Source organism: Triturus cristatus, chromosome 2_2, assembly GCF_964204655.1.
Source record: "Triturus cristatus chromosome 2_2, aTriCri1.1, whole genome shotgun sequence".
NCBI lineage: Eukaryota > Metazoa > Chordata > Amphibia > Caudata > Salamandridae > Triturus > Triturus cristatus.
In genome coordinates, this window is record NC_140582.1 from 555,199,606 (window position 1) to 555,225,999 (window position 26,394).

General features: G+C 43.5%; 1 long non-coding RNA gene across 1 annotated transcript in view; it reads right to left on the bottom strand.

Annotated features, from left to right (window-relative positions):
* Window positions 1-8,640: 8,640 nt before the first annotated feature.
* Window positions 8,641-26,394, bottom strand: part of LOC146862503 (uncharacterized) — a 139,708-nt gene continuing 121,954 nt past the window's right edge. Inside the window, exons 3-5 of the long non-coding RNA XR_014978138.1 lie at window positions 24,535-24,641; window positions 10,838-10,942; window positions 8,641-9,426 (exon numbers count right to left, since the gene is read on the bottom strand). This is a non-coding gene — a long non-coding RNA (uncharacterized LOC146862503). The remainder of the gene's footprint in view (window positions 9,427-10,837; window positions 10,943-24,534; window positions 24,642-26,394) is intronic.

The window sequence follows — 26,394 nt, forward strand, 5'->3', positions numbered from 1 at the left end:
GATCAGGCTACCACCACCATAAAGCAGGGGACTACCACATGGCCAATCACCTTGTGACTTAGTACGAGTCTGGATAAAGGTGGCCATGTGGCAGACTCAGTAGGCCGACACAGTGTGTGTTTGATTGTTAAGATAAGTCCCTGCTGTAGGCGCCACAGCCCGCAACCTCAAACAATGGATCAACGACTGCGCCAACACCTTCTCCCCGCTCAAGAAACCACCCAATACCCACACCAGCAAGAGAGCTAGCTGGTTCACCGAAGACCTCCAGGCCTGCAAGCGAACCTGCCGAAAACTAGCAAAAAACTGGACCCACGAAAGAACACCGGAAAGCTACACAGCCCACAGGAACGCCACCCGCCGACATCACCAACTCATCAGATCTGCCGAAAGGTCCGCCTTCAGAGACCGCCTCGACAACAATGCACACAGCAGCAAAGAGCTCTTCAGCATCGTGAAGGAACTCTCCAACCCCATTCCACCGTCACAAGAACTGTGCGACTCGCTGGCCACCTTCTTCCACCGCAAGATCACAGACATCCATGACAGCTTCGACGCCGTCACCACCCCGACAGCAGCCGACACCCCCGCTCCCACGACCACCACCCGCACCAACCGCCTGCTCACCTGGACCAACACCAACGACGACGACACCATCAAGATCATGAACACCGTCCACTTCGGATCCCCGGAAGACCCCTGCCCACACCACATTTTCAACAAAGCCAGTAGGACCATCGCACCCCACCTTCGGAAAACCATCAACATCTCCTTCGAGACAGCGACCTTCCCGGAGAGCTGGAAGCAAGCAAAGATCAAGGCCTTACTAAAGAAACCCAAGGCGGACCCCAAGGACCTCAAGAACTTCCGACCCATCTCCCTGCTCCCGTTCCCGGCAAAGGTCATCGAAAAGGCCGTCAACAAACAACTGACCAGCTTCCTCCAAGAGAACAACATCCTAGACCCATCCCAGTCAGGGTTCCGCAGCAACCACAGCACCGAAACTGCCCTCATCGCCGCCACCGACGACATCAGGATCATGCTCGACAATGGAGAAACCGCGGCCCTGAGCCTCCTGGACCCGTCAGCTGCCTTCGACACAGTCTGCCACTGCACACTAAGAGCACGCCTCCACGACGCCGGAATCCAAGGGAAGGCCCTGGACTGGACCACCTCCTTCCTCTCCGGAAGATCCCAGAGCGTCCGCCTACCCCCCTTCCGCTCCAAAGCCATCAAGAACATCTGCGGCGTACCCCAAAGCTCATCTTTCAGCCCAACGTTATTCAACGTCTACATGGCACCACTCGCCCACGTCGCCCGACTACACGACCTAAACATCATCTCCTACGCTGACGACACCCAGCTGATCCTCTCGCTCACCAAGGACCCCCACACCGCCAAAACCAACCTCCATGAAGGAATGAAGGCCGTCGTCAACTGGATGAGGAACAGCCGACTGAAGCTGAACTCGGACAAGATGGCGGTCCTCATGCTCGGCTCCATCCCCTCGGCCTGTGATGACTCCTGGTGGCTGATGGCACTAGGAGCACCCCCTACACCCACCAACCACGCACGAAACCTAGGGGTCATCCTCGACTCCACACTCTCCATGACACAGCAGGTCAACGCCGTCTCCTCCTCCTGCTTCAACACCCTCTGCATGCTTCGCAGGATCTTCAAGTGGATCCCCACCGAAACTAGAAGGACGGTCATCCAGGCCCTCGTCAGCAGCAGACTGGACTACGGCAACGCACTATATGCAGGAGCCCCGGCCAAACTCCTGAAACGACTCCAACGCATCCAGAACGCCTTCGCTCACCTGATCCTGGACATCCCCCTCCGCAGCCACATCACACCCCACCTGAAAGACCTGCACTGGCTCCCCATCAACAAGAGGATAACATTCAAGCTCTTCACCCACGCACACAAGGCACTCCACGACACCAGACCAGCGTACCTCCACAGATGACTCAGCCTTTACTTCTCCGCCCGCCTGCTCCGCTGCGCAGACCATGCCCTCGCTGCCATCCCCCGCATCCGAAGAGTGACCGCCGGCGGCAGATCATTCTCCCACCTCGCTGCCAAGACGTGGAACACCCTCCCCATCCACCTACGGCAGACCAAAGACCTATCCTTCAGGAGACTCCTCAAGACCTGGCTCGTCGAACAGTAGCAGCATCCCCCCCCTAGCGCTGTGAGACCCTCGCGGGTATGTAGTGTGCTTTACAAATGCTATGATTGATTGATTTATTGATAGGCTGGTTGGTTAAAGATCTTCAGATGAGCAGTGCTGCCTTTTTGAATATGCTTAGAGTCTCCGCATAGACTCTCTGAATGAGATACTGGGAATGACTTCACCTCTGAGAGCTACTTTGAGGGTACTGGTGAGCTACCAGTAGCTCCCGAGCTACTCGTTGGAGACCCCTGATTCAGAGCTACTCATGGGAGCATGTAACAACTGTTTCTGTGGCATCTGTTTATTTTAAACATTATTTTGGCCATGGATGGCATTGGAATAAAATACAAAATATGTTTTTGTTGTGGAATTTCACTTTTTGTTCATTTGTTTAATTATTTAAATTCCTTTGTTAGATGTGTGTGGTTGTAACTTGTAAAACGTTTTAGCCCTGTGGATTTTAGTTTTTGGCATTGTTGCATTAAAGATGTGTTGTTTAGCAATCATGCCTCTTTTGTCTGGCCAGTGTCTGAGTGTGTTTGCAAGTAGGCCAGCAATGCATTTGCCTTGGTTTTCCGGGTCCATGTGGCGGGGTCCATTTGGTAAAGTCTGTGTCCTCCTTAGGCCTGTTTGTGTTCATTGTTTTCCAGTCCTCCTGCTTGTTGTTGTTTTGATGTGACCATGTGGCTTGCGGCCATTTTGTGAAGGCAGTCAGTGTGGTTTTACCATAGGCCTGCATGTCTTCTCTTTGTTCCTCTTGGTTTATTGCTTCTTGTTGTGGTGGCGTTGCCATGTGGCTGGCAGCCATTTTTTGAAGACAGTCAGTGTGCTTTTGCCATAGGCCTGCATGTCTTCCCTTTGTTCCCCTTGGCTTATTGCTTCTTGTTGTGGCCTGGCCATGTGGCTGGCAGCCATTTTGTGCATTCAGCAGCTTGCCCCTTTCCCATATGCTTGCATGGATGGTTGATCAATGAGATAAGCAGCTTAATAATTTAATAATTAGATGCCTGAGGGTAATTTATATGTTTTACTTATTTATAATTATTTCTTTATTTAATTTCCTTTTTGCATGTTAATTTTTCCACTTCGTTTAATTTTTTACAATTTTATTTTGTTTTCAATTTTTCAAATTGTTGTTTGTAAATTTTTTAATATTTCTTTTTCACATTTCTTTCATCTCAGTTACAAAGTAATATGACTTTGCATCAACGAACTGTTAACAATAACCCCATGTCTGCTTTATGATGTGCACAGCAGTATTCATTGTGTAGGGATTGTTCATTCCATTGTCATTTGTCAGCTGCTACTCCCTGGAGTCCCGCATCCTTTCCCTGCCATGTGATGCACAATGACAAACCGTTATATTTGTATTTTTGTGGTTGTTTTTCTTCTTTCCTATCTTTCCCAAGTGTACTGGACTGTAAAGTACACCATGCCCTTCTTATTGTCAGAGTCTCACAAATGGTTACACTGTATGGTTAATTTTTTTAATAATTGAGGTAACACGAACATGTGTGACCACACACTACATTATATATAATAATATTTGTTTTGTACAAGTAATTATTGAACTACAACAATGCCACATTTCACTGATGTTCTTCTTGCTTCTTTGCTTTTAGGTACACAAGAGGAGGAGACAACATCACCCATTGCACCGCCAGACAGCAGGCATGTTCCCTGCTCACGACGTCACTTGACACGTGACCATAGACATCTCTTCAACTTGACGTCATGTGACATGTGACCATAGACATCTCTTCAACTTGTAAATCTAAAACAAGGGCAGCTGCGTGCTAACTGACAGCTTCAAAATGGCACAAAGAAAGGTACTAGTACCAAGAAAGTCAAAGTTACCAGTGAGATTAAGAAGTCACTGCCTCTCACCACCACCAATATCTTGCCAAGTACCTTTTTTGGAAACCAAAAATTATGCCTGCAGCAGTGGTGTCCAGGAAGCAAGCTGGGAGCAGCACCCCAGCATCAGCGGACCCACACGATCAACCTAGGTCCAAGCCCATGTCTGTCGCAGTTGCAGCCAGTCTAATTATGAAAACGCTGACGAGCAGTGACATTGAAATTGACTTATCGTTATTGCAAAGTAGTACCCAATCAATGCAGGAAACTCAGATAAGTGGGCAACACCTGCAACAACCACCACCAATAGTAGTAGTTTCTGCCAAAGTATAGGCAGTTCAGGAGATTGAGCTTCCGGCTGAGGAAGAAGAGCAAGCCACTCATTCAGAAGATCCACTGTATTCCAGATCTCCAGCTAGGAAAAGGAGGGTTAGTCCATCAACTTCTTCTCTAAGCCCCCTTCTCATGATCTAGACACCACTTGGATCCTGTCTCAGTCTGAGAGTGAGACACGTCATGCCCACGAGACAAGGCTAGGGAAAAGGAAGTTTCCGGAAAGCCTTAGAGTTATGGAGGTAGATGTGGAAGTGGAGGATGATGATGACCCAGTCATCATGGACGTTAGCCCTGCCCCAGTAGAGACCGACATTACCACATCCAAAATTGCTGTGAGGGATGTGGCACGGTTATCACCAACACAGATACCACCACTACCATCTCTAGCTGCCATATTTACAAAGTCCCCTCAGTGACCTACACCCACCACAACCACCTCAGTAGAGGTAGGTACTGCAGAGAGTCAAAAGTCATGCCCATCTACCAGTTTATCCAACATTGCAAGTGACTCCAGCAGCATCAGAAAGTTGGCCTTCCCAGTTTGGGAATTTTTTTTGGTTAGCCAGAAGGAGGTGAACATTGCTATCTGCTCCATTTGTGGAGTAGGTGTTAGTCTTGGTAAGCTTGGTACAAACTGTGGTATCGGAGTCCAAACAACCCATCTGAGAAAACACAACTTGATCCAGCGCAAGGAGCACCTTAGTGGCCAAAAAACTGTAAGTGTTGTAGGTGGAGGGGCTGAAAATCCAATCAGTGGAAGGTAACAAAGAGGGAGACATTTTCTCCGGTACACAAAGCAGCCCTGTCCCCAGCAGTGCAATGGTACATCCCACATCATCATCAGCAAAATCGCAATGGCACAGGAGTCAGGTCGAGACACCAGGGGATCCAGCTGAAGATCATTAAATGTGAAAATAGAATGCCAGTTAAAGCACTCATCCAGAAGGTGCCAACACGTTGGAACTCAACTTATAACATGCTTGAACGTCTGTTTGAGCAGTACAGACCAATCAATTAATCTGTCAGGCAAAGAGGGGATTCAACTGTGAAAGGCATGATCATTGAGATGGATCAATGAGGCTCAGTTAAATACCCAACAGAGATGCTACTTCCATTCAAGGTCTTCACACATGAAGTCAGCAAGGATGACTGTACCATGGGCCAAGCTATCCTATTGTTGCACATGCTACAGGAACAGCTAAAGGAGGTGTCTGTAATGTATGCAGGCGTGGAGGAAAACAAAGAAGCATATGAGTTGGTGGAGAGCTTAATCCTTTGCTTATCTGAAAATAAAAGGGTGTAAAGAGGCATTGTGACATCCAACCACTACATTTGTGCCACAACTCTTGATCCACAGTACAAACCATTACTGGACACGTTCATTCCTTTTTCAGATGGGGATGTTGCCAACTACAAAACCTGAATAGCTGTGCAAGCCAGTCAGCTAGAAAAAGAATGCCCAGGATATAGAGGGCGTTCCTAAAGGGCACACCAAGTACTGCAGGGCAGCCTTCAAGTTCAACTTCAGAGCCTGAGGACAGTGCGCTTGGCTCACAGCAGCCAAAACCACCAACAACAGCAAGAACACCAACATCAACAACAGTAGCATCAGCCCTAAAATCGTCAAGGGAATGGTTTCTACTGGCAGGGCTTAAATCCAGTGTTGATGCAAAGGCAAAAGAAGCCGAGCAAAACAGAGTATCCATGACCATTGAGCAGATGGTCCAGGGCTATCTGGATGACCCAACAGAGGTTTACTGTGATCAAAATCTATTTCTGTATTGGTATAGGAAAAGGCGCCAATGGTCAGTGCTCAGCAGGCTGGTGATAAACTATCTGGCTTGCCCTACATGTGAGATTATTAATAATTCAATTTACAGCGAAGCAATGGATGATCTTCATTCTACAGTGTGCAACCAATTGATCACGGTAAGCACACCGGAAGAACAGGTAAATGATGGCATACATTCCACGCTGAGTGACTGTTGTTTGTTGTGATGTTAACTTGTTAATGATTGATATGTCACATCATCAATCATGTCTGTCAACTTGAGTTGAGACTTGAGAAGAAGAAGAGAAGATTCATGTGGTGGCAGCAGGCAGTGTGAGACTGGGTGATTGTTTGTTACGCTTAATGTTTTAGTGATGATGATGATTGTGATTCACAATGTTGTGGTGGTTTACTGATGGCTGATCAATAGTTTTCCCCTGAAGGTTATTTTTTCCTTCCCCTTTGAAAGATCAGATAGCAAAATTCCTTCACCGAGTCCACTCCACACTGCTTTTTTATTGTTTTATGCTTAGTTATACCCCTCAAAGACTCAGACCTGACCATTTAATTAGTTAATGTAAAGCTTGCAAACACAAATCTAATCTAATCTAATCTAATCTACACACAAAAAGTGACTCTGTCAAGTCAATCTTTTCCTTCTCCTTCTTGTTGTTCAATAACAAAATTGTACTACTACAGGCCGATCCATTGTATTGTGTTGGGACTCACTCGGGACACTGTTGGTAGAGAGTTGGACACCATACTCAGAGTCAGATTCAGGAGGACCAGAGGTGATAGAATGACTCAGGGCGTGGGAATGAGCATGTCAAGAACTGTCACCAGATAAAGATGGAAGTTTTCAAATTCACTGAAACCAAAAGATTTTGATGATAATGACTTTGAAGTGGACTAAAGGTAAATAACAACAACATCAGACCTACACATGGCTGTGTAGTGGTGGTCGTGGTGAGTGTGCTATGACTGACTGATAGCGGTGCATTGATTTTTTACTTAATTGGGAACAGGCTATGTTGCTGTGGGTGTCTGTGCTCTGTGCTTTCTGGATCAACTTTGAAGCACGTTGGAGGTTGGGTGGGAGGCCTGTTGTAGGAGGTAACTGCCAGAAACAGACATTTAGCCATGCTGCCTCTGAAACAAAGTCTTCTTGTTGCACTTCTTTATGCAGTTTAACTTTCCCCGTTTATTCTTCTATATCAAATGTTTTTCTTCCATCTACAGGCTCTTACCCTGTGCCATACTGGAAAAACAACTCACACTTACCTTACCGAACTGAATCTGCAAGGCACTCAAGATTAACGGACAGTCCAGGAGGAAGGCAGTGCAGAGAGATGCAACTCCGAATTTGCAATGCAGTATCTTTTTTTCTCTTCAATCACTACAACTGTGTGTGTTGTTTATGTTTGTTTACTTGACTCTTATAGATTTTTTAATTTTATTTGCTATCTTTCAAAGCCCGCTACAACAACATAATGTAACTTAGGTCTCTCTGTGGGTATTCATTTACCTGCATTAGTCTAGTAGTACTCATCATTGAGCATGCATTTCTTTTTCCTCCAAAAACAGATTTATGATGGTTGTCCGCCAAGATGAATGGGTTGTCCTTGTGTAGTAGTGTTTGTCTTTGTCAAACCTTTCCTCAAATCCCCCTTCCAATCCATTCATCGAACCTCTAACCCCCTTCCACTGAGCTGTGTAATTTATTAGTGTGACTAAATTAAATTTACCCCATTAATTGATCACACCCTTGGTGGGGCAGATGTGGTGAAAACAACACCAACTCAAGGAGGGCAGGCAGGGCGAGGATCTTCAGTTCTGATCTAAGTATAACTATAGCCCACACTGGCAATATATATATTAGATTGCCCACCCATGCACAGCAGTATTTGATATTCACATTTTTTTCATAGAAACATAATCCATCATATGTGCCAGCATCATCATCCTTCCAGCACTAAAGGTTGCTCTTGTCCACTCCACTTCATAGCTCGAGTTGACATCAGTTTGTAACTTGTACTAGCCATCCGTTTTATTTATTTTTTTAAACTTTAGCATTGCTTACCATGTTTTCTCGTTTGGCAGTCTTCTTCTTGTGTACTGCTAGTCGTACTCTACTCTGTCTATCTAGTCTACTTCAGGTGACTGCCTCATTTGTTTTGCAAAGCTTGCATATCAAACAGCATTAACTCAGGTATGTAAATTTAATTATTTAGTTCCCTGTAATGAATTTTCCTCATCCTACAGTTTGAGTTCGGCTAGGAGGGAGTGGAACCTCGCTGCAGAATCTGGTACTTCTAGTATTCGACTAGTCTGCTAGCATGCTCCTACTGACTACTACTACCACCGCCATGGCACCTTGGGAAACCATCCATCATCATGCAGCTATCACTCCCCTAATCACAGTTAAGAGAGAAGTATGGGGGACACATTTAAGATGCAATAATCTATATACTATGGAAATTAATTCACACACCCACACACCTTCCAAGTCCATAGGGGTTTTATTGCAGACTGCACAGACTAGGAGGAGAGACTGACAGTACAGTAGTAGGACAAGTGAGGGTAACACATCTACCTGTTGGTATGTTACACTATCAGCAGATTTATAAAAATGTCTGAAGCCCTGCAGCAAAGGAAACAGTGTGAAGTAAAAGAGTAATCCCCCAAAAATGTTTACATCATATGTTAAACTATAGACTTCTTCCCCTAACAAAAAAACTAGGATTAAAGCAACCCACAAAACCTGACCCACCCCTCTCCCTAACCCCAAGAAATGTCCAGTAAAAAGTCCAATTGCCCATAAAAAACAAATGTCCATAAAAAAGAACACCCAAGTTTTCCCCAATTCTCACATTCCCACCCTCTCCCCAACAAAACCCACCCACCAAAAATAATCAAAAAAGAGGCTAGAAAGGTCTATCATCTAGCTGCGGGCTAGGAGCCGGATCTTTTGCTCAAGATGGTTGAAGTGCTCCTCCATCCTGGCCTCTACGGGCACCATCCGGAGGAGCATGTGGCACTTAAAGGTTTTACATTACAGGGGTAGGTAGCAGTGGTTGCCTTTGGCTGGCAGCTGCAAGACCATGGCGCTGTAAAACTAGAGGCACTGGGGGTGGCCTGGCTGGGGCCCAGGGCATTGGAGGCTGCAGCTGCTCCTACTACTCCTCCGCCATTGCCACCAGCCGGCAATATTCTGCCCTGATGGCCTCCAGCTCCCGTTGCCGGGTCTTGGCTGCTATCTCCTGCCTGGTGGGTTGGGAAGGAGTAGCTATATCAAGAAAGAAATAAGACAATTGTAACCAATACTCTTAGCAAAACAGTAACACATAAAATTATAAACATAAAATTATAGTGGCACAGTAGCACTAGCAACACTTAACATTTGTGGTATCCTCGATTCGTCGGCCCCTAAGATTTGGATGTATTTGATTAGAGTTTCAGGCATTAGGCACTATGGAGTAGACAAGTATTCTTCTTCTCTTGTTTAGCTAAATTAATCTTGTAGGCATGCCAGCTTAGCTTGTGCCCTAGACAGACATCCTCGTATCGCAGACTTGCCTTACTTTACCACTGTCTGCAGGTGGGGCAGCTGTACTACACAATTATCTCTTTTTCTATTATTATGGCCACACTCTGTTTAATCAATGGCAAATGCTCGATTTCACTTTCACCCTGACTACGACAATAAGGCAGGTGATCTGATTAATTACTAATATGAATGATTGATGATATCTGGCACAAAGTCACATGATGTCAGATACTTACTATTGTAAAAACGATGCAGCCGATAGGCCACCCATGGCTGACAATGTCGAAATGGCATGGGTAGGGAGGGAGTGGGCTTCGAACTCAGAGGGAGGCGATTGATGATGGGTGGGGTACATACATACATAATATATATGTTGCAGACTACTGTGAGTCAAGGGAGTAGTCTTAAATACAACCTCAAACGTTTGACTCAAAACCTTGAAACAAAAATAATTCCTTGTTTATTCTTCTTCCCAGGGATTTTTCCATTTATAATTGCATTGTTATTCTAGCATTATTTTTATTCTTCACCCTTTGCATTGCTACTCTGGCATGGTTTAATTTTCTTTTACATTCTCTTCATCCAGTCTTCACCTATGATTGAATACCATCCAGGCATCCATCCATCCAAACATTGCTATTATTCTCAACAAACCTTTCACCAACATACAGTTGTCATTTATCCACCCATACGTCTTAGCTTGCCTTTGATTTTGACCCATCAAACCCCTGGAGGATTCCTTTCACCCATACAGTATTACCCACCCAGGCAGGCATCCTTTGTTTCATCTTTCACCAATCCTTCTGCCACCCATGCATCATATCAGCCACCTATGTGCATCCAAGTCCCTTTTACTCATGCATCCTTCTCTGTCAGTCATGTATTACATGTCACTCACATGTCCTTTCTCCTTCCATCCTTCCCTTTTCCATCAACCATCAAGGTCTAACTCTTAGTCTTCTTCATAAAACTTTCTCTGCTAAGTTGAAGAGAAGAGACCATTAGTTGCTCAACTCCCGCTATTGCTAATGCTAAGTAAAGTGTGTCTTCTTCAACTGTTCTCCACTTAGTCTCAACAGCACAGTGTACAGTGTACACCCTTGTAGTGAATGTATACATTTGATTGTCAATAAGCAAGAATATGACTTACCACAGCCTGCCACTGCTGAAGGCTTACACCCTGCAGCTGCTGCATCAGCTCCCTCCTGGCTGGTTTTGCCATCCTTGCTGGCCCCGGCACTGGTTGTTGGTACACCTAAAAAAACCATTAAACATTTTTTAGATGCCATATATGCCTCGCCCTGTTTATTTTTTTCACTAGCAAGATTGAAAATACAATACATAGACCACACACATCACTACAATTCGGTTACAGAGACTTGAGTAGACAGTATGTCCAATCAAAAATAATTAAATATCCTGTTGGGCATTTTGTTGGTGGCAATGTTTGAAGAGCCTCTCAAGAAGAGGACAACCCAAAGGCCTGGACTCAGTGGCTAGAGCTGTTGGTGAATCTGAGTTTTTGAAAAAAAAAGTGGCCAACTGAACGGACAATCGGACATAAGGTCTTCTTGGTTAGAACATTTTATGGTGCCGTCCTTCTCTTCCTCCTCCTCATACTTGCTTCCGGCCATGGTGCATGGTAATCATTTAATCAACACCTGCTGCAGATATAAAACTAGGCCCTGATGAGAAGAAGAGTAGACACAACTTTAGGGAGTCCAACTCGCAGATAATTTACTGATTGAGCATTAGAAAGTAAAATAAAGCCTTCTCATATCAACAACCATGCGTAGAATACCTTACTACGGTATGCAATCTGCACAGCAGAGTAGTAATACTAGGACCAATGGGTTCTATGAGTCTTACAATACCACCACTAGCCAGTGCACAAAATATATAAGGGGAGAAGGAAAGCTGATTGAAAAACCAGAAGGAAGCAAGCTACACACAGACTAATACAGAGTCAGAGCAGAGGCAGTTTGAGGAAAAAAAAAAACCAGACACTAGAAATATAAATAACTAACTTAGTAGGTAATGCAGGGATAACAAGAATTCAGAAGTAGATCAAAGAGGATTTTGGGAAAAATTTAATTAGGAGACGGAAATATAGTTCAAAATAAGCAGCAGTAGAAGTTAGGGAAATATATATTATTAATATTAACAACAGAAGGACATACTAGGGCCGGCAGAGCCATTTGACAAGGAGGGCTCCTGACCCTGGGAGGCACCTCCAGCCCCCACAACCGCCAACGAAGACCTTATGTTCTTACACCTGGGTGCTGATGATCATGAAAGACATAATTAAAGACACAAACAATTATTGGTGTTAAATAAATATTAAATAATCACTTCAAAGATATTTTTTGAAAGGAAACGGCAATTGCAATCCCACTGCCCTTTCCTAAATCAGATAGACTAGTAGTAGTAGTAGTAGTAGTAGTAGACTAGTATCGCGGTCGCGGACCATTCTATATTTATTATTCCACAGTTCCATTCTGATTCCTGAATCCTGAACCTACCTAGACTGCCTAGTCCAAAGACTTTGGAATGAATTGCAAATATATGATATTTAGTCTAAATTCATAGATGGACGTATGCATATTGCATATACCAAATTGGTTGGTTGCTACTCACTCACTATACGAACTGCCTTTGTGAGGCCACTGGACTAGCTGGAGTGCTGAGTGGTAACTTTCTAAAAGTTGCTAACTGTAATAGTGACCTTAAATTTGAACTGGGCATCAGGTCGGTTTTAACGCCATGATTAATTTGATACCTTACTCAACCCTGTTAGGTAGTACCATTCAGAGGTCAGCTCGGCTGGAATGCCTGTGTTAACCAATGGGGCGACTAACCTTCCTACACTTAAATTACAATTTGGAAGTTTTGCTGTTAAGACATATCACAAATGTATATCCTACTTATTAATATACAGCTCCCTGCCAGGGGGCTTCATAGGTCTTCCTTAGGGGAGACTTACATATATAAATGAGGGAAATGGGGTCTTTGCCATTAGTTGTAATGGTAAAATTTAACTAGCAGTGTAAACACTCCTCTTTCAGTCTGCAGTGGCAGGCTGCGGTCCATTTTGTCCTTGTCACATTCAGGGTGGCGCAACCAGTGCTGCAGCCCAGGGTGATCACTCTGTATTACATGCCCTGGGTACCAAATAATAGGAACTTATAAGTAAGTCAGCACTTGCCAATTGGTTGTATTTAATTTAACATCTCTTTTGTACGGAGTTAGAACACTGGCACTGAGGTCTGGTTAGCAGGCCTCAGTGCACTCTCAGAGTCGAAAAACAAGCAGTGTCGTCCAAAGATGTGGGGATAAATATGCAAAAGAAAGGATTTTCTTACACATGATACAAATAAACACTGCCCACTTTCATTTCTTTTTCAGAAGGGAATGTTTCACAATACAAGATTTGTACTGTTGACCAAGCAGGAGACCTGGATGAAGAGTGCCCGAACACTTATATTTGAGGTAGCTGCGCGCTCTACATATGCATATTTATTGATTGATTGAAGAACAGCTGGAAGTTAGAGGCCCAGGCAGATGTTCTGGGGTGCAGACTATAACCTTCAGAGAGAACAGTGCTGTTGTCTCACAGCAGCCAATACCAGCGACAACACCAGCAACAGAAGAATCAGACCCAACCTCTGCAATAGCTTGGTATCAAGTGGCAGAGCTTAAGTCAAGTGCAGACGAGAAGGCAACAGAGGTCGAGAGAGTGGCAGTATCAATGGCTATTCAGAGGATGGTCCAAGACTATCTGAATGACCCAAAATAGGTCTACCTGGATCAAAACTCATGAGTCTATTGATGTGGGAAGATGTGCCAATGGCCAGAGCTCAACAGACTGCCAATAAAGCATCTGGCTTGTCTGGTAGCCAGCAAGTCTTCTGACGGTGTGTTCAGTACAGCTGGTGCAGTTGTCACAGTCAGAAGGACCAGTGTCTTGTCTCAAAATGTAGAGAGATTGACCATGATTAAAATGAACCAACACTTCACACCACAAGAATACACTGTACCTAAAACAGCACAGGAGAATGAGGGTGATTGCTCAGACTCCAGTGTGTTAGCTGATGAACTTCTGGACAAGCCCCCGGAGTTTGAGGATGAACTATACTTCCCTGGCTGAGTAGGCCATTGAAACTTGTATCATCAAACTGTTTAAAAAAAATAAGGATATAGGGGAAGATTTACATATGTGATGTCTGACTTATGCAGCCTCGCATTTATTCACATGTATAGACTAGAGTGGAGTTGGACCAGTGTGCACAGAAATGCCTCCCCATTTGCTTAAAGGACATGAAGACAATGCCTCCCATCGCTATCCTTCTTTGTTTGTTTCCCTACATCGGCTACCAGTAAAGATAATTCATTTACAAGGCTGCCATTGTTTGTTGCTTCCATAGAAAAGTCAATGAGTGATATATTGAGTGAGTGATGACTATTCATGTGGTGGCAGTGAGGGGGTTGTTCAACTAATTGGTAAACTTGATTTGCAATGTTTGCGGCCTGATGAGTCAGTCTGCTTGAATGATTGCCCCTTTCATTAGAATTACTTACGTGGTCCACTCCTTGCTCTAATTTTTTGGGGGGGTTCTTCACAGACCACACCAGTTACTTTAGTTAACGAAACTAAAAAACAAATGCACAAATTCTATTTGTATTTTTCTCTTCTTGTTTATCAGCAGCACTACAGGTCTATCTCTCTCAATCTCATTCAGGACTCGGCGTCAGTCACAGGACTACCTCAACAGCCAGAAGAAGGAAGTTATGAAAAATGCCTATCCACTTTAATGGGAAACAAGTTATAAGAGGCCATCTCTGCCCTGTGCACTGTAGAGAGAAGCGTTGATTTACTAAATGCCGAGTAGTGTGCTGGCTCAGATGTCAAACTCTTCTAATTAAGCAGTTGTTGTCTGGGGGTATTGTAACTGCAGATATGTAATATAATGGGTGCACTCGGCTGGAATGACATTTGATGGTTGTGAGATTGAACAGCCAGGTACATGCAGCTATTTGTCTGGGATTCGTTGCAAAATTGTTCTCACTTCTCAGTTAATTGCACATGACTGCACCAGCCTATGCTCTTGCTCTGCCCTCTTGGTCATCATCCACCATAAAGCTTACTTTACTTGACTCTACAATATCAACAACATTTACTTTTTTGCAATCCACAGGCCTTCACTTCTTCTGCGCGTAAGCACCATAACACTCCTGCTTAATTAGCTGACCGGTTCAGTCCTGACCCCAAGGCAGACATTCCGAGAAGAAGAATATAGATGCACCACAATTTTAAAACTGTGTGGGTCCTCCCCAATTTGTATTTTTCAAACCTACATGACAGAATAATTGGATAACTTGGGACTCTAGGGCTTAAGGACTGTTCACAATGTGTTTTTTTTTTTTAACCGAATGTGTCATGCTTTCATTTCCCCCAAGAACAAACTTGATGAGGATGTTCTGCTCATCAACTTGATGAATATTATGTTTGTCTTAGTCACACCTTTATACATAATCAATTTTTATAACAATGATTTTAAAAATGTTCCCAATATGAACTTTTCTAAGTTGTTTGATTTTATTTCCAAGATAGAAAGAGAATATGGCGCTCTAAATAAGGGTATATGTCTAGGTGGAGACTTTAATGTCAGGCTCCCTAGAAACTATTAACTCTGATAACCGGTCTAACATCAAAAGCACGTTATGTAAGAGAGGTGAGCAGCTAATGAACCACCTAACCTCGCAGAATTTTTCAGATATTATGGAAATAGCAACTATTGATGGATGTACTGTACCAACCTATAGAAGTCGGGGCTCAACATCTACCATCGACTATATCTTTGTATCAGCACCCCTCGCTAACTATGTGCTAAAGGCAGAAGTAATCCCGACAATACATGGAGATCATAATCCCATTAGTACCATTTTAAGTTTCACATGCCGCCCAATGTATGAACACACGCATGGAGCAAGGGATATAATGATATCAACTGATAACCTCCGTCTTGTGTGGCGTGGCATTGATAACAAGGCATTATTTCAAACAATGGTTAAATCGCACCATAACTTAATTAATGTATGCCTGACTTATAGTGAAAATAACAGCGAGGTAGTCCACGCGTTTTCCGAGCTCTGCAACGGCATCAGGAAAATATTGTCTAAGCCATTTAAGAATAAAAATCTAGATCCTAGGTGGTTTGACGCAGAGTGCTCTGCGGCTAATAGAGCGTTAAGAAAGGCTCTCCAAACTAAACCTAGAGATAGTCTTCTTGTGTCAACATTGAGAAATAATTACAAGAAGGCTACCACACGTAGGAAGGAGGAGATCACTAACGATCATTGGACTCAACTTGTGCGCGCTAATGAGCTAAAAAATGGTAAAAACTTCTGGAAAACTGTCAAAGATATGAAACTGGTGGGAAATACATCCACACCAATTAGCTGCAATATTTCCAGTGAGGTTTGGGAGGCTCACTTTAGTAAAATCTATGCAACCCCCATTGTTTGTGAACCCAGGGAGCTCACATATACTGCTAACATCTTGATCGATCTCTCTGAAGTTGAAGAAGCAATTAGCCAAAGTCTGGGAGGAAAAGCCCCCGGCCCAGACGGTCTTCCTATCGACCTTATTAAGAGTCACCCTGAATTTTGGGCGCCATTACTTACTAATGTTTTTAACAATTTGACCAATTCATCCATTCCCGAAACCTGGTCCTGTAGCACTATTGTCCCAATTTTCAAGAAGGGCGACCGTTCAAATCCGAGTTGCTACAGGCCAATATCGTTGATTGACAACACCCTTAAAATTTTGGGAAGGGTGCTGTTTAATAAGATCAATTCATGGGCTGAGGATTCTAAAGTGCTCCATCCATGCCAGTTGGGATTCAGGAGTAAGGTTGGCACCGTGGAACAGTGCCTCAACCTTAACTTAATTATTGGTAAATACAACGTAGCCAAGAAAGTCCCTATGTACCTGGCATTTATGGACCTTACCTCGGCCTTTGATTTCGTTAATAGATCACGATTGTGGCAAATCTTGTTGGATCTCGGGCTGGATGAATCTTTAGTCTCTTTTTTAGCTTACCTGCACAGAGACCTAAAAGCCAGGGTGCGTATTAGTATGGCTGGTGAGATTTCCAAAGCTATTGAAGTTGGCAGAGGGGTCAGACAAGGCTGCGTACTGGCCCCTCTCCTATTCATCTTATATATCAATGGCTTAACTAAATCATTGACAATCTCAACAATAGACGTCCCAACAATTGGTGGCAACAAAATCCCTGCACTGCTATATGCTGACGACGCAGTCTTGATGGGGCGCACTCCTAAAGCCCTACGCAGCCTGGTCCAAGATTTTGTAAAGTTTATGGCATCCTTGGATCTGTGCACTAATTTTAAAAAATCCTTTTTAATGTCGTGTGGGTCTAAGAAATATTCCAACCTTACAATAGCAGTAAATTCCAATCAATTATTGAGTACCTGCACCTTTCCATATCTTGGTCTGACTTTTGCATCAAATGGTCTATGGAATGATCACATAGCGAATTGTAAACGAAAGTTTATTAACTCTATCAACATCATACTTAGGTTACCAAAGCCAAAGAATATAGAGGTTGTATCATCCATTATTAAAATGTATAGACTGCAATGCATACCAACAGTAACATATGGGGCGGAGGTATGGGGGAATACAGTTAGTGTACCCATACAACGTGAAGAGAACAGATTCTGCCGTAAGATTCTAGGAGCACCTTTCTCATCCTCTACATATGCTGTTCACAGTGAACTCAATTTATCTTATGTGGAGGACTTCATCAAAGCTCGTCCTATTTTATTTTGGTTAAGAATCTGGAAGAATCCGGCTGCCCAGCTGACTAGGGAAATAATCCTTGACTGCCTAAAATGTGACAAAGGGATGGACATACCATGGTTAGCAGGGGTCTGCAAAAGCCTACGTAGCTTAAATATGGAACATCTTTTTTTAACTCCACTTGAAATCAATTCTGTCAATATTAAAAAAGTGGAAAAAACTTTGTATGATTCCTATAAAATAGCACGAGCATCAACTGAGTGTAATAAAACCTCAGTTGCCAGATACATGCTGATAGATGCACCCCCTGCTATGCCTATATACCTCCTTAAACCAATCGGTTGTTGGGAAAGGGGCCTGTTCTTTAGGTTAAGGACAGACACCATGAAATACTTGCTGTCATTCCCTATCGGTTTTATACATAACCTTAACTTATTACCGTGTCCATGTAATAATACTCACGGGCAGTCAATGCTTCATTTCCTGTTCTTTTGTAGTTACTACTCAGCTCCTACGAAAAAATTCCTGATCCCATATTTTAAGTCTCGCAACATTATGGATTATAAAGTAGCCTATGAAAAGGTACTAGCTATTACTGATGATGAACTATGTTTAAGAGTTGGATCATTTTTGAAAACAGTGATGCGTATACGTAACTCGATGCACCCTGATTAATGGACCTTTTTAAAATCTGTGTATATTTTGGCTTTTTTAGCATTTTTGTGTATTATTTATTTTATGCTGTACTTTTATGGATATGTTGTTTTATCCGAATAAAGTTCATATTGATTATTGATTGATTAGTCACACCTTTATCCAAATCCCCGTTGCCATCCATTCATCAAAAGCCTTACCCTCTTCCTTCAGGCTCTGTTATATATTGAGGTTTGACTTACAAATTTACACCAGAAATGGATCACATACTGGGGTGGATGTGGTAGAAAGTGACACAAACTCATTGCAGGATCTTCTTACCCACTTACCCACCAAGGCATGAAAGGGATAGCATCATTGTAGTGCAGAGTCAGAACAATGTCTGTGCCTAGATAGTTAATACCAGTATGTACTATCTGGCCTCATTCACAAAGACAAAGTTACACTTTTGGTGTAAGTTCACTCTTGCAATTTAACTGAACCACCAGAACTTTATGATTACAAGCAGAAACCTTGCGAGTAGTAATTAACTAGTAGTAGTAACTAATTTTAAAGTAATAAGGATTACTTACTACTTTACTAGTTGAAAACTTACACTGCAAGAATCAGTAAACTAAAACCAAAAGTGTAACTCTACCTTTGTGAATCAGACCCTTCCTGTGATGCTTGCAAATTCTATACAACATGGAGTAACAAAACCTTCTCCTCCTGAGTTCTGAGTCCTGACTCGACAATTTTGTTAGTTTAGATTTAAAAAGAAAAATTAGATAGTTACTAGCTCACCAGATTGCTTAGAAGTTACTACTACTAGTTTTTGTAATACACTTATTTTGTCATGGTGTGTGGTCTCAGTCTTTGACAACCAAGTAACTCCGTGCTTTCTTTAAGCCTAGTTGACTGTGATTAATAATCTTTCTGAATAATCCTACAGTTGGAGTTCACCTCATTCAAATAGGTGGGAGTTGGACCTTGCTTTGTGATATCTTCCCTGTTAGCATAAGAACACTAATACCACCACCATGAAGAAGCCCCTTTTGGAAAACCCTTCAATAACGTTTGGGAAGATTGCAAGAGGTAGCTATGATCGCTTAATCTATTCAGGCAAGAACTTGAAGAACAAGTTTATAACTTAGTACTGAAGTTGTCCTATTGGAAGGAGAGATAATATTAGATTTTTTAGTATGTTTTTAGCAGGCCCCATTAGTTGTCAATACTAGATATAGAGCATAGGACAATGCCAGCAACTACACTAACTATTATTTTACACAGTATAAGTGGTAGGTGGCTAGGTACTGAAAAATCAATTGAAACAAGAAAGAATCCCTTTTGTATCACTCACTTTCTCTGTCAACATCATACACCACTGTATATCATATGTGTGTAAAAAGAAAATCCCCCTTCAGTTGCATACACTACACTGTCTTGGCACTGAACAATGTTTCATGTAAAAATGTCTAGTTTATTAAAAATTGGTAAACCTTTAACATATTGAAAGATAAAATACGCTGTATACAATATTTTATCACAACAATTAAAAAAATCTTTAATATACCAACTTTTATATTATATAAAGAATATCATCACAGATACATATCAATATTAGAAATCACCTTTGTGAGAAGGAATAGCTCTGATTTATAAAACCCCAATGTTAATTATAATCAAATATTACAAGCACTACAAATCTTAGCCCAAATTGTCGACATGGCGTTTCAGTGGTCTTAAGTTGGTTCACCCTACCTTCTACAGGACATAAGATTTTGAAACATAGGTTTGCCTAAAAAGATAGAGAACGATATTCATATATACATTCCAAAGAACAGGGAAGGCAAATTTACATAAACAGGGTCAGTGTGCTCACTTCTCTACCTGATTCTCCTTATACATGATATACCAATGGACTGTATATTTGAATATTGTCTTGTAGAAGGTGGGGTGAACCAACTTAAAATGCAACATCGACAATTTGACATAAGATTTGTAATTTGTGTGATATTTGGTTATAGTTAATCTTGTGGCTGTATAAATCAGAGGTATTTCTTTACACATCTTATCCTAATTGTCGACAGGGGGATTTTCTTTTTATTTACATAAGAAGATATACAGTGGTGGATGGTGGTGGATGGTGGTGATGAAGAGAGGATAATTTCTTGTTTCATGTTTCAATTGGTATTTTACCCTGTCCCTTTTGGTACGAAGGGTACAACTCCCAAATTTGTGGGTACTGCAAAACCTCATCAAGCAATAAAGTGAAACAAAATTAACCAGTATTCTAATCCTAGAGCAGGGGTCTCCAACAAGTATGACCCCACCTGATGGATAAAGTAACAATCAAATCTTCACATGCCTTGTGGCACAAAGGACATAACCACAGCAATAAGTCTCCTCAATTCAGCTTGACTTATCTTTCAAGTATCAACTTTGAATGTGTTTGGAATTGCAACTTTTTGTCTTCATCAGCATATCAATTTCTGAAAATGCTCAGATTTTTCTATCACCACTTTCCATTTTGGGCAAACAAACTACATTTTCCTGAAGAAAACCTTTGTTTGAAAAAAATGCCTTTAAAATACACATTTTCATTTTTAGGAAATACAGGGCCCCCAAACATCTGCTTGTTAGTTCAATTGAACACTCACCTCTACAAATACCTCACATGGACAGACTGCTTGGAATGCTCTGGTATTACAGTCATAAGCCATGGCACCATAACACCGAGGACGACTGTATAATGCCAATAATGCCCACTAGTATATAATTGTGCCAAGCCTGGACACCATAAGGACAAGGATGGCCACCATATTATTAGTCATGCCCATTATTATGCAAGGGGCAGCCACAATTATATCAGGGACACCTAAGTAGAGTGCACTCATGCTGTTAATGTGTCACTGATGGCTGCAGTATACCATAACTAGACCAAGAATACCCAAAATAGTTCAGGATGGCCACAATTATGTCATTGGCACTACTATGCCATGAACTGACACAATTGTGCCACAGACAAAACCCATATGATGGGGGCTAGCATACCCATTTGGTAGTCCTTAACACCAGGTGTAGCTTACAGGAAGCAATAGTGTTTGTAATGGACGCACACATAAATAAATGCAGATGATTCATTTTCTCTGCTCACGATTATAGCTTTCCTCAGCCCTTGGCTGCTCATGCACCCAACTGAAACATTTTCACTCTGAGTCCTGCAGTCACACACATTAGTGGGTCAAAACTGATTACTGATCAGGCTATCACTACCACTCTTCATTTATAGCCCACTGTTCACACACATGGTGAAATTAATAAAGCAGGGGACTACCACATGGCCAATCACCTTGAGACTTAGTCCGAGACTGGATAAAGGTGGCCATGTGGCAGACTCAGTAGGCCGACACAGTGTGTGTTTGATTGTTAAGATAAGTCCCTGCTGTAGGCGCCACAGCCCGCAACCTCAAAAAATGGATCAACGACTGCGCCAACACCCTCCCTCCGCTCAAGAAACCCCCCAATACCCACACCAGCAAGAGAGCCAGTTGGTTCACCGAAGACCTCCAGGCCTCCAAGTGAACCTGCCGAAAACTAGCAAAAAACTGGACCCACGAAAGAACACCGGAAAGCTACACAGCCCACAGGAACGCCACCCGCCGACATCACCAACTCATCAGATCCGCCGAAAGGTCCGCCTTCAGAGACCGCCTCGACAACAACGCACACAACAGCAAAGAGCTCTTCAGCATCGTGAAGGAACTCTCCAACCCCAGCTCCAACACCAAAGACATCCCACGGTCACAAGAACTGTGCGACTCGCTGGCCACCTTCTTCCACCGCAAGATCACAGACATCCACGACAGCTTCGACGCCGTCACCACCCCGACAGCAGCCGACACCCCCGCTTCCACGACCACCACCCGCACCAACCACCTGGTCACCTGGACCAACACCAACGACGACAACACCATCAAGATCATGAACACCGTCCATTTCGGATCCCCGGAAGACCCCTGCCCACACCCCATTTTCAACAAAGCCAGTAGGACCATTGCACCCCACCTTCGGAAAACCATTAACATCTCCTTTGAGACAGCGACCTTCCCGGAGAGCTGGAAGCACGCAGAGATCAACGCCTTACTAAAGAAACTCAAGGCGGACTCCAAGGACCTCAAGAACTTCCGACCCATCTCCCTGCTCCCGTTCCCGGCGAAGGTCATCGAAAAGGCCGTCAACAAACAACTGACCAGCTTCCTCCAAGAGAACAACATCCTAGACCCATCCCAGTCAGGGTCTTGCAGCAACCACAGCACCGAAACTGCCCTCATCGCTACCACCGACGACATCAGGATCATGCTCGATAATGGAGAAACCGCGGCCCTGATCCTCCTGGACCTGTCAGCCGCCTTCGACACAGTCTGCCACTGCACACTAAAAGCACGCCTCCACGACGCCGGAATCCATGAGAAGGCCCTGGACTGGACCAACTCCTTCCTCTCCGGAAGATCCCAGAGCGTCCGTCTACCCCTCTTCCGCTCCAAAGCCATCGAGATCATCTGCGGCGTACCCCAAGGCTCATCTCTCAGCCCAACGTTATTCAACGTCTACATGGCACCACTCGCCTAAGTCGGCCGACTACACAACCTAAACATCAACTCCTACGCCGACGACACCCAGCTGATCTTCTCGCTCACCAAGAACCCCCACACCACCAAAACCAACCTCCACGAAGGAATGAAGGCCGTCGTCGACTGGATGAGGAACAGCCGACTGAAGCTGAACTCGGACAAGATGGAGGTCCTCTTCCTCGGCTCCACCCCCTCGGCCTGGGATGACTCCTGGTGGCCGACGGCACTAGGAGCACCCCCTACACCCACCAACCACGCACGAAACCTAGGGGTCTTCCTCGACTCCACACTCTCCATGACACAGCAGGTCAACGCCGTCTCCTCCTCCTGCTTCAACACCCTCCGCATGCTTCGCAGGATCTTCAAGTAGATCCCCACCAAAACTAGAAGGACGGTCATCCAGGCCCTCGTCAGCAGCAGACTGGACTACGGCAACGCACTCTACGCAGGAGCCCCGGCCAAACTCCTGAAACGACTCCAACGCATCCAGAACGCCTCCGCTTGCCTGATCCTGGACATCCCCCGCCGCAGCCACATCACACCCCACCTGAAAGACCTGCACTGGCTCCCCATCAACAAGAGGATAACCTTCAAGCTCCTCACCCACGCACACAAGGCACTCCACGACACCAGACCAGCGTACCTCCACAGATGACTCAGCCTCTACTCCCCCGCCCGCCAGCTCCGCTCCGCAGACCATGCCCTCGCTACCATCCCCCGCATCCGAAGAGTGACCGCCAGAAGCAGATCATTCTCCCACCTCGCCACCAAGATGTGGAACACCCTCCCCATCCACCTACGGAAGACCAAAGACCTTCTATCCTTCAGGAGACTCCTCAAGACCTGGCTCTTCGAACAGTAGCAGCATCCCCCCCTAGCGCCGTGAGACCCTCGCGGGTATGTAGTACGCTTTACAAATGCTATGATTGATTGATTTATTGATAGGCTGGTTGGCTAAAGATCCATTCTAGTGGATCTGCTAACTCTCCAGCATGTTTTTGTGGGCAATGTATCTGAAGCATGTTATGTTATTAACTTATAATTCCAAGGGCCCAGCTTTTCGCCAACTCCCTCTTCAATTCTACTATCCTAAGTATAAACTCAGGTTTATATGCGTACGCTGATAGAGTATGACAGATGGGACACACTTGGTGGAAAATGGATATCCACCTAACTCTAAATCAGGCCTTTAGTCCTAAATTACACCAAGGCCACAAACACAGATTATTCTCAGGAAATACCTTCACTTGGCAGTAGGGAACACTAGTCCACAGGGAGTTAAGTTATAGGGATTGGGCTAGGTAGAGGTTTAGCTATGGAATGGTTGGGTGTTACTGATCATGTATTACTCTTTTTATTAGTCACATTGATTGATGGGAGGAAGCAAATTACAAACATCAATACATAATGACAGCCGTGAAATATTCTTCAGTTGGGCAGAGAAATGTGGCAAAAACATCACATGCCGAGATAGAATTAACTTTGTTAAGTAAGCTGGGATGGAAAGACAGAATGATCAGATGAAGTACAAGTAGGAGAATGAGCGAGCACTAGGACACACACCTTGTCTTCAGCTTGTGCATTGCAGACTGTGCCACAGCAGATGCACATGATTTTACTACCTGCACAGCAGCACCAAAATAAGTTGTGCTGCAGTTTTAGGTGGCAAAATGCAGAGGACTCTGGAGGTGATAGACAGAGTATCTACCTCATTTACTAAAAAGATATTGTCAATAAGAAAGCAAGGTGACTTACCACTTGTCCTTGCCACCACTGGGACTTTTCATCCCCCATCATTGGCTGTGCCTCCTCCGAAGTCCTTGCTCTTGTGACAGCGACAGCACTGCTGGTGGTCTCTCAGGCTAGTGAAAAAACATAATGCACCAATTTTAGATACCAGATAGCCACCTAAGTATTTATTTTGCACAAGGTACAACAACTTCAATACCACACTACAGTTAGGTTAGCTATCTATCAGTATATTCTTCTATCAAAAGTAATCACTTTGGGAGGTTTGTGTTACTCTGTTGCTTGACAACATTTTAAAAACCAGGTAGTCATTGAGTCAACCAAAAACGTTTTTCTTTTTTCTCCTAATGGATGGACAACAAAGGAAGGGCATACGGTACGGCTTCAAAAGGATGAGAAGTAGAAGGGAATGCAAAGGACATATGATATTGATGTGAAATCCCATTCATGCCACGCCGTATTGTCAGGGAAACAGCTAATATAAGACATCATTGGGAGTCCACCATGAACATAATGACTACTCTATTTCTGCCCCTCTACTTTTTGACTGTTTGATTAAGAAACGCACCATAATGTTTGGTGACTAGAGTACTTTGTCCTGGCTCTGTGTTCCTCTTTATGTTACCAAAAATGATTTCTCTCTTAGTATTACACAACAAGACATGTTAAATGAGGGGCAAGGGAAAGCTTACGAAAAAAGGGAGCAGGAAGGAAAGAAGGAAAAAAGCTACAAAGAGGATAAAATCAGCTGCGTAAACAGGAAATGCAGGGATAACAAACATGTAATCAGAGTTGAAAAAAAACAAGTACGTATACACAAGGGCATCATTTTAGCAGTGGTAATAGAAATGACTTACGGGGGGCATCAGAACCATCTGCCGCAAGGCTGATGCTGGTGGTCGTCACACATCTTAATAAATAAATGTCGCATTCCTGCCCTCTCCCTTTGATGCAGCTCAGCACGTTATTTTGCTGCCTTGCAGAACATGTTGATACCTCTAGGCCCTGGCCACTGATGCACTGCATTGAGAAACCCTGGCATATTAATATTACATCAAGCCCATACTTCTTTTGGAACAAAGGCAGTGGATGCAACTGCAAGCACTCTCTAATGCTAAATACTTATTTAGGTGAGTGGCACACACTAACATTTCAAAACCTTTAGCATGAACATGGTACCACATTCATAAATACAATGTCCTTTTGCACCAGAGGGCACATGTGGGCACTGGCTACAATCCTTGCTGCAAAGATATATATCTATATTATATTTACATCTATATCTATCTATCTATCTATCTATCTATCTATCTATCTATCTATCTATCTATCTATCTATCTATCTATCTATCTATCTATCTATCTATCTATCTATCTATCTATCTATCTATCTATCTATCTATCTATCTATCTATCTATCTATCTATCTATCTATCTATCTATCTATCTATCCATCTATCTATCCATTTATCTTTTACCTAGTTTCCATAGCATTTTTGACTTGCCTAGAACCTTGGCTTTGTTTGACCAATCTTCATGACATTTTCCCAAAAAAGTGTAGAAGTAAGTTCTGTGTGTCATGGAAAGTTTGGGGGTGATCCGTGCATTGCAGACCGAGTAATAAAGGCGCAAAATAGGAGTGCATTTGCAATGTTAATTCCCATAGGAAAGCGCTGTTGGGTCTACAGCCCTAACTGCTGGACTGAATTGCATCAAATGTGTCAGAATGGGAGATGTTGTTAAACAGATTGTGCTTTTTGTTATTTGGTGAAAATCCGTGCGGTAGTTTTTGTGAAATGAAATCCAAACAATATAGTGATATCTCTGGCCGTGGATATTTTGCGATGGTTTAGCAGTAATCACAAA